The sequence below is a fragment of the Clytia hemisphaerica genome, unplaced genomic scaffold (genome assembly GCF_902728285.1).
Source record: "Clytia hemisphaerica strain Z4C2 unplaced genomic scaffold, Clytia hemisphaerica genome assembly, whole genome shotgun sequence".
Classification (NCBI taxonomy): Eukaryota; Metazoa; Cnidaria; class Hydrozoa; order Leptothecata; family Clytiidae; genus Clytia; species Clytia hemisphaerica.
In genome coordinates, this window is record NW_027103954.1 from 4,854 (window position 1) to 15,261 (window position 10,408).

Consider the following 10,408-nt stretch of genomic DNA (forward strand, 5'->3'; position numbering starts at 1 on the left):
TTTTTGAGAGTGTTCATACAATGTGATAAGGTGTAGTAATGTTGAGGCCTTTAAGTCCATTTTCCAGCTGCTTTCCAGCGACTATTTCGAATTGTTGCTTGAGCAACTAATATCGGTTCCAAAAAGTATTTTACTTCTGGAGTGACTGGACTAGCCTTCATAATTGCTATCAAATCCACTAACTGCCTTCATGGTTCACCATGGAGGTTTGAATCAAATGACAGTTTGGGAAGGATCCAAGAATGGTTGTTTGTTACCATGTCGTAAAATTTGCTATAAAATCAACCCCTAGTTCTGGAGTTCCATCAAAATTTGGTATTGTCAACCTTGGTATCTTTGTTGGATAACATTTGCATTGTTGTTGACTGTTTTGTATTTTCAAGGATTTCCTCTTATAAGAGGCTCTAGGTGGTCTATAAGCTGTCGATAGATTCTTTTGTTATGTGTTTTGCTGTGATGCATTTGAGAGTTTGTCCTGTCCTGAGGCCCTGACATAGGCATTTCTTTATGGTGTTCAGTTTGATGTTGCTGATCGTGTCCTTCTTCCTGCCTCATGAAGTACTTTCCTTTTCGGAATGACAGTGTAGGTCTGAAATCTTGAGAAAATTGGGTTTAGATTTTGACGCTTTCAGCATAATCGTAAGTTTGCTTGGTTGGTTATGTACAGTACTTGCTATTTTTTCTTCAAATAGAGAATTGTCTCTGGGCAAGTTGTTAATCATCTTAAATCTCCTTGTTTGATGCAGGGTTGGTTTTGTGCGATTTAGAGTCAATTTGAGGAGATTCCACTTCATTGCTTGGTAGGTTTTGCTGTAGAACTAACTGTGAATGTCTTGTTTAGTGTGTCCAGTTTTTCTCCAGATTTGGCTTGCGTCATCCTTTTCGCTGAGGTATTTTGGAAGATAACGACACATCCGATTTCTAGGAGAATGGTCTCCCAACCTTTTGTTGAGCTTTCATCCCTTTTAACTTCCTTCATCTGAATTGATTTTGACATTTCGTTTGATTCAGATTAAGTTGGAGAAAACATTTTGTCATTTCAGGATCATGAGACTTTCCTCAACAGATGAAACTTCATCGGTATTGTTGATTTTCTTCATATGTTTTACTGAATTAGCAACGCTGAAAACTCCTTTGGGCCAATTCTCTAGAAGAAAAAAACAACTTGATATCTGGTTCTAGGGAATCTGGTCGTCAATTCTTAAGAAAATATTTCTCAGTGTCAGATATACATGTATCTACGGCTAAAGATAAGTCATGACCATTATCATCGAAATCAGGATCATCGTTTTCGAGTAGAAGCATGAGTTCCTCATGGCGTTGAATAGCTCTTCTGGTTAGTCTTTAAAGCTTCAACCAGGTACTTGATTTTGGTTCTGCTTCCCCCTCTGAGATGAGCTCTTTGATTTCGTTAATCTTACGCGTGATAGCAGATTTCTTCAGCTTTCTCTTTTAGATGATTGGGTTGTTTTGGTCTGTCAATGATTTTCCATTTTAATTATTCGTGTTTTTTTAGCCAGCAGGGGGTAGCTCACAGGTTTGGCTAACGAATAGCGAGATACGAGCCGGGTGGTTGATCAACAAGTAGATGGTTGATCAGCAAAGTAGTTGGTTGATCAGCAAGTAGGTTGGTTGATAAGCAAGTAGTTGGTTGATCAGCAAGTTGGTTGACAGTAAATAGTTGGTTGATCGCTGGTTGGTTACAGCAGATTGGTTGATCAGAGTTGGTTGGCCAGTAAATATTGGTGATCAGGTGTTGTAAGCAAGTAGTGGTTGATCAGCTAAAATTGGCTGATCAGCTGGTTGGTTAAGCAGTGGTGATCAGCAAGTTGTTGAAAGTAAATAGTTGGTTGATCAGCAAGTAGTTTTCAGTTATAGCAATTAGTGGTTGTTGAAAGGGTTGCAAGGGTTGTTGGTTGGTTGATAAGCAACGTAGTGGTTTATAACGTAGTGGTGAACGTCAGTGTACGGAACGTCAGGTACAATATGTCACGTTCAGACGGATACGTTAGGTACGGATACTTCAGTTACGGATACGTCAGTGTACACTACGTCCGGGTACGAATGAGTCAGTGTACGGATAGATCAGTGTGGGATACGTCAGTGTACGGATAGATCTAGATATGTCAGTGTCCGGCAGATGGTACGATGTCCAGGTATACTTAGTGTACGAAGTCAGTGTACGGATTACTCAGTGTAGGATACGTCGTGTACGGATGACTGTAGTGTCAACGGATAGATCAGTGTACGAATACGTCAGTGTACAATGTTGATTGATCAGCAGGTTGGTTGTTCAGCAAGAAGTTGGTTGATCAGCAAGAAGTTGGTTGATCAGCAAGTAGTCGGTTGATCAGTAAGTAGTTGGTTGATCAGTAAGTAGTTGGTTGATCAGCAAGTAGTTGGTTGATCAGCAAGTAGTTTTGGTTGATCAGCAGGTTGGTTGTTCAGCAAGAAGTTGGTTGATCAGCAAGTAGTTGGTTGATCAGTAAGTAGTTGGTTGATCAGCAAGTAGTTGGTTGTTCAGCAAGAAGTTGGTTGATCAGCAAGTAGTTGGTTGATCAGTAAGTAGTTGGTTGATCAGTAAGTAGTTGGTTGTTCAGCAAGAAGTTGGTTGATCAGCAAGTAGTTGGTTGATCAGCAATTAGTTGAATGATGAGTAAGTTGTTGATCCGTGTACGAATACGTCAGTGTACGGATACGTCAGTGTACGAATACGTCAGTGTACGGATACGTCAGTGTACGGATAGATCAGTGTACGGATACGTCAGTGTACAATGTTGATTGATCAGCAGGTTGGTTTTGGTTGTCAGCAAGAAGTTGGTTGATCAGCAAGTTGTTGGTTGATCAGCAATTAGTTGAATGATGAGTAAGTTGTTGATCTGTGTACGAATACGTCAGTGTACGGATACGTCAATGTACAGATAGATCAGTGTACGAGTACGTCAGTGTACAATGTTGATTGATCAGCAGGTTGGTTGTTCAGCAAGAAGTTGGTTGATCAGCAAGAAGTTGGTTGATCAGCAAGTTGTTGGTTGATCAGCAATTAGTTGAATGATGAGTAAGTTGTTGATCTGTGTACGAATACGTCAGTGTATGTGTACGGCCGATCAGTGTACGGAATCAGTTGTCAGTGTACAATGTTGATTCATCAGCAGGTTGGTTGTTCAGCAAGAAGTTGGTTGATCAGCAATTAGTTGAATGATGAGTAAGTTGTTGATCTGTGTACGAATACGTCAGTGTACGGATACGTCAGTGTACGGATAGATCAGTGTACGAATACGTCAGTGTACAATGTTGATTCATCAGCAGGTTGGTTGTTCAGCAAGAAGTTGGTTGATCAGCAAGTAGTTGGTTGATCAGCAATTAGTTGAATGATGAGTAAGTTGTTGATCTGTGTACGAATACGTCAGTGTACGGATACGTCAGTGGTACGTCGTCAGTTACGGAACGTCAGTGTAGGTCAGGATTACGTCGTACGGATACGTCAGGTAGTCAGTGTACGATACGTCAGTGTACGTGTGTACGGATACGTCAGTGTACAAATACGTCAGTGTACGGATACGTCAGTGTACGGAAACGTCAGTGTACGGATAGACCAGTGTACGGATACGTCAGTGTACAGATACGTCAATGTACGGATAGATCAGTGTACGGATACGTGAGTGTACGGATAGATCTGTGTACGAATACGTCAGTGTACAATGTTGATTGATCAGCAGGTTAGTTGATCAGCAAGAAGTTGGTTGATCAGCAAGTAGTTGGTTGACCAGCAAGTAGTTGGTTGATCAGCAAGTAGTTGGTTGATCAGCAAGTAGTTGAATGATCAGCAAGTAGTTGGTTGATCAGCAGTAGTTTGGTTGACAGTACACAGAATCAGCAGGCTTGGGTAGCAGCAAGTAGTTGGTAGATCAGCAAGTAGTTGTTTGATTAGCAAGTAGTTGGTTGATCAGCAGGTTAATCAGCAATTAGCTGGTTGATGAGTAAGTAGTTAGTTGGTTGATCAGAAGGTAGTTGGTTGATCAACAAGAAGTTGGTTGATCAGCAAGTTGGTTGGCCAGTAAACAGATGATTGATCAGCAGGTAGTTGGTTGATCAGAAGTCTGACAGAACAATGTACTAATACGTCATGACGGATAGATCAGTGTACGGATACGTCAGTGTACGGATACGTCAGTGTACGGATAGATCAGTGTACGGATACGTCAGTGTACGGATAGATCAGTGTACGGATACGTCAATGTAAGAATACGTCAGTGTGCGTAAAAGAGTGAATTGTTCAAGTCACAACTCCAGCCAGCAAATTCAACGACTCTTGGCACGAGTCCTTCCCTCGACCCCAAGGTTCGAGTCACAACTCCAGCCAGCAAATTCAACGACTCTTGGCACAAGTCCTTCCATCGACCCCAAGGTTCGAGTCACAACTAGCCAGAAATTCAACGATCTTGGCACGAGTCCTTCCCTCGACCCAAGGTTCGAGTCACAACTCCAGCCAGCAAATTCAACGACCCTTGGCACAGGTCCTTCCCTCGACCCAAGGTTCGAGTACAACTCCAGCCAGCAAATTCAACGAACTTGGCCAGGTCCTTCCCTCGACCCCAAGGTTCGAGTCACGGGGCACGGGTCCTTCCTCGAGGTTCGAGTCACAACTCCAGCCAGAAATTCAACGACCTCTGGCAGCGTCCTTCCCCTCGACCCCAAGGTTCGAGCCAGCAATTCAACGACTCTTGGCACGAGTCCTTCCCTCGACCCCAAGGTTCGAGTCACAACTCCAGCCAGCAAATTCAACGACTCTTGGCACAAGTCCTTCCCTCGACCCCAAGGTTCGAGTCACAACTCTAGCCAGCAAATTCAACGACTCTTTGGTATGAGTCAAAATCAAGCCAGAAATTAATAATACAATTCTTCTTGTTCAAACATTTAAATAATCCATAGTTAATAAACGGACTACACAAATCTTATTAATCGTGTCTTCCAGTAAATCAAATACCATAAAATTTATTTACTCTCTCTTTTCAGAACATGCAAATTATTGTTGAACTTTGCAAAGGCAAAGGAATTCATTCGAAGGATAACTCAGTAAATTATAAGGACAATTATACAACTTTATTTTTAGCCATATTTTATCTTTAACAAACTCTAGTCCTTTATCATAATTTGCACTGATGTTCTCATCGTTATAATAAAAATGAATTCGCCTATCTACAAATGTTGTGGGTTTTTATACACTCTCATAATTTCCCTAGGCAATACGCAAATAGTAATTAGTAATAAAATGACGTAGTAATATGTTCTATAAATTCTCTAGGTAATATAGTCGTTTGCTAGTAAGCAAATTTCTATAAAATGAAATTCTCAAAGGGAACGCGATAACAATTTATATCTGTGACCTCTTTTTCATCATTGAGGATACTAAGGTTGCGAATTATGCGGACGATACGACACCCTATGTTAGTGCTCCTACCTGGATTGAAGTAAGTGGTAAACTAAGCTCTGTAGCAGAAAAAATCTTCACATGGCTTTCGATTAATCAAGTTGTTGGTAATGCTGACAAATGTCAGCTAATAGTTAACATCATTGACGACTCGCTCTATCTAAATATTAGAGAAGAAACTGTTTTCAATACCAAAACGTCAAAGATTCTTGGAGTAACCTTCGATAATCTTTTGACGTTTGATTGCATATAGAAAATCTTTGCAAGAAAGCTAGTTTGAAAATAACCGCCTTATCTCACTTTAGAAAAAAAAGAAACGCTTGATAAATGCTTTCATTAAATGCCACTTCAATTACTATCCTCTCATATGGATGTTTCATAGCAGAGCTCTGGAGGATGAAATCAACAATCTACATAAAAGATGCTTGAGAATCGTTTACTCAGACTACAACTCATCATTCGATGATCTGTTGAAACTTGACATTGGTTCCACCTTCCATCAACGAGCAATTCAATCCTTATCCACAGAGCTATTTAAACCAAAACTCAATGAATCAGAAAGTAAAATATTTCTCAAAAACCAATGTAAGATCAAAACGAGAAAAAGGAATTCCTTTCGTAGTAGAGTAGTTGAAAGTGAAATGAATGGAAAATCGTCTTTAGCTTTCCTGGGACCTAAAATCTGGGCTACCATTCCCGATGACTTTGAAAAAGAAATCAAGCAATGGAGGCACGCTACTTGTCCTTGCCGAAACTGTCGCACTTTTATCCATGGCGTTGGTTTCATTGATATAATTTAAATTAATTTGATCTTGAGTATCAACCTTTTAGATAGACTTGTAATTAATAGTTGATATTGATTAGCCTCGAGCTAAGTACACATTGTACTACTTTGCATCAACTTTAAAGAAAAGAAACATAAACATAAACATGCCACATTTGCACTTCTCAGTCTTAGTGAAAATCCAGCGTGAGAATGGAGTTCGTTTGGTCGAAGGAAGAGATAACAACAAAGCAGGTAAACTATAAATAGCTTATATTTGCTTCTCTCTTGTGATTCCCTTTTTCGTGCCCCAGACTTTCCATAAATCTCTCTTCTCTTTCATTTGATAGTTTTTCTTTCACTTTTAACGTCATAGGTTTTTATCATACAGATTCGTGAAAGGCTTCTCTTTTCTCTTTTATTTGATGGTTTTTCTTTTACTTTTGAAGTCATAGCCTTTTATACAGATTATGTCTGATCTTTCTTTGTGTATACAAGAAAGAAAAAATATTTTACTTTGTGTTTACGCAAGCTTTGCATAATAAATTAGTTAAAGAGTGGTTGGAGACTAGAGTATTTTTACATGAACTCGTTATTATATTTATAACATCCCTGTCTCAGTAATTCGGTCCCAGCGTTGTTTTAACGTTCATCTAATGTTATATGGACGCTATAAACGTTAGATGGACGTTGATATGACGTTGTGTGCCAGCTGGGGTGATTATATAAAGTACAGGTGGTGAAAATTTAAGACAAATGGGCGTTTTTCATCGTTCTTATAATAAACTCAGATGATGAAGATTACATATTTTATTAAATAATTGATAATTTTATGTTGCATCGAATTCTTCACTTGGAATATTAATTAAATTGTTTGTAAATGATAATTTCAGTCGTAATTTTTATCTCTAATCTCTTCATTTTTAGCTCGTGAATTCATCCATGGCATTGCTGACGAAATTCGCGAAAAAGTTGCATGTTTAATCGTAGGATCGCACTTCATGTCCATCCTTACAGATAGTTTACAGGCCAGAAAAACAAAGAATGAGGAAGAGCTTGTTCTTGTAAGAACCACCAAAGCAGGTATACCTGTTTATCTTGTTGTGTCCTTGCTTGAAATGGCATCCTTTGGGTGAGGTAATTCCAAGAGCTTGAAGAAGGCCATTGACAGCGTCTTCAATGAGGATGGTATTCACCCAACACCTTGTAAGTTGCACGACTATCGCACCAAACTGGTTAGTTCAATAGCTGATGGTGCTAATGTCAATATGGGGAAGTATAACGGAGCTTTAACTTTAATGAAAAAGGACTGGCCATGGTTGATTCTGATCCACTGTATGAATCATAGAATCGAGCTTGCCATTAAAGACACAATTAAGTTGATGCACCAGTATAAGGAATGTGACTAACTTTACAAAACGATCTTTTACTTGTTTAAAAACTCTGGAAAGCTCAAAGATGAAACCAGGAAAGCTTGTTAAGTCTTGAACATAACATTTTATCCATTGAAAAAACTCAATGGTACCCGTTTTGTGACCCATCGTCGTCGAGGCTTCACCTCGTTATTGCAAATTTGGCCTGGGATCATAACAGCCTTCAATAATGCCCTGTCCAGTAAAGGTTCAAAGCCTGAAACAAAGGCCAAAATCAGAGGAGTTTTGGCAAAACTAGAGGATTATAGAGTCTTGTGTAGAGTCGCTGGCTACCTCGATGTCCGGAAGCCATTTCTCCTCTTTCTCTCGTCTTTGAGAAAAAAACGCTGATGGCTTACGAGGTAAAGCCAGCAGTCGAGAAGGCCAAAGAAAACTTTATTGAGATGAGTAAAGAAAACACGAGTGATGCTATTTCGAGTTTTCTTCACAAATTTTCCATCAACAAAGATGGAAAAGTAACATCTTTATACCTGGAGGCTGGCCATGAGAGAAAGCTTCTTAAAAACAGAAAATACATCGAAGTCGAGCTAGAAGTCAAATTTATCGACCCAAGTGCCTTCGAGTCAGCACTGGCAACACGATCAAAATCAATTGACTTATTGGTCCTTCTTCTTGAAGAAAGATTTTCTTCTTTCGTTGAAAATGAAATCATTAACGCTATGACTTGGATCGATCCAAAGCTTTGGGATAAGGATCGATCCAAGAATGGATTTGCTTCTATCAACAAGTTGATTGAAGCTTTTTCTGAGCCATTTGTCCGGTGCTGGTTTCGACCGTTCTAAGATTTTGGATGGGGCTGTAGAAAGATATTTGAAAAAGAGACGGTTCACAAAAATAGCAGAAGAGCCCAGACGACACGAAACTGTTGAAGTACCATCCGAATCAGAGGAGAGTTCATCTGAGTCTGAGGATGAAAGTGACTACGAAAGTGACTATTCTAGTGATAATTGAATTGAATTCAAGAACATTATGAATTAGTGTATCTTCGTTTTTGTCATTTAGAAATATTATTTTCTGTTTGATGAAAATAAAAATAAACAATCTTCATGAAGGAATCGAAGTCTTTTTTACTCCGTTTTGCCTTCTTTGTTTGAATGAAGCTTCTCCCTATTATAGACAGCATCAACAATATTCTAGATTTCTAATGAAAATTGTTCAATCGTTATAATTAAGAGCATAAGTTTTTAGTTAGCATTAGCCTGAGGGAATCCATACCACGAGTAAACCCCTTCTGAGATATGGATCTGTTCAATTTCTTATCCTAATTAGTAAATATTAGTAGCACGCCATATAAGTTTTAAGCGTGCTATTATAAGTTTAAATTTTAGGCGTGCGATCGTAGCACACGCACTGTTTTACTCATGGCCAGGCCTGGGAGGGGGTACTTAGGCAAGAGAAGGGTATGGGTATGTGCCAGCCTTAAGGGGGAGTTTTCAGGGGTCTTAAATACTGTCATACCAACAAAAATTTGGGTCAAATACAGTAATACCGTCGATAAAGGAAGCCTAATTACAGGCACGACGCAACGGGTACGGCAGGTACGGCGGCCGCTGTACCAGATTTTCACAAAAATACCCGAAGTTTTCCTCTTCGTCGGTCAAATCGCTATAAAATCGCTTAAATTTCCTCATTCGCCGTACCAGATATAAAAAGCGTCCGTCGTGCCTGCTAATTACCTTATTACCGATACCGGTAGAAAATGAAATACCGTAAATCCGTCGTTTTTTTCTGGTAATATCGATTTACCGGGGGAAAAAAGCCCTAATACCGTCATCCCCCTCCTTAAGGGTGCCTTTTGAAACATGGCAGTCTGAAAGATCGGAAAATCAAACTTCAGTTCCACTAAGAATCGGAAAAATAGGAAAACTTCAAATTTTTGCCCCTAGAAAGATAGAAATTTGGTCAAATTAGTCCCAAAAAGTGAATTAAAATTCACACAATTTCCCTTGTTTCTTCTCCTCTTTATTCTGCTAAGGGTCCGAGGGACAGGGCCGAAAGTCAGCTCGCAACCATAGTCCCCCCCGGTAGGCAGCTAGGACACGCATACAAAAAAGCGTGATAGTGCAATTTTACGTTGCTTTTTATAAAATAACTTCGTCATAACTTTTCAGGTAACTTCTTCATCTAACGCTCCTATTACATTAAGGAGATAATACTCTTATAGTTATACAATATTCCTATCATTTTGCTCATTCCCGTATTCCCATATTCCCTCACCCCCCTTATTCCCATATTCCCATAATTCCCCATATTCCCATTATTCCCTTATTCCCCATATTCCCTTATTCCCCATATTCCCTTATTCCCGTATTCCCTTATTCCCCATATTCCCATATTCCCCTTATTCCCCATATTCCCATATTCCCCATATTTCCATATTCCCCATATTCCCTTATTCCCATATTCCCTTTATTCCCGTTTTCCCTTATTCCCCATATTCCCATATTCCCCATATTCCCATATTCCCTTATTCCCCTTATTCCCCAAAACAGAAGAGCGCTAGCAGGGAATTCGCGATTCTTATGCTTGAGACAGACAAGATACGAGTTTTGATTTGATTGTTTGAAGTTTTTGAAGAAAAAAATTTCTTCTTTAAAATGGCAATAAATTTTTTTGGGTCGGCAGGTTTCGAGGTAGGGTCGGTCGGGTGACGGCAAACCAACAATTTTTTAAGTCCAGCCTGGCCAATCGTCAATTATAATACCATCAGAAAGCTCTCAAAGCTCTCAAAGCTCTGTTTAATTTACCACATTCAAATTTTAAATACCCTGTTTTATACTA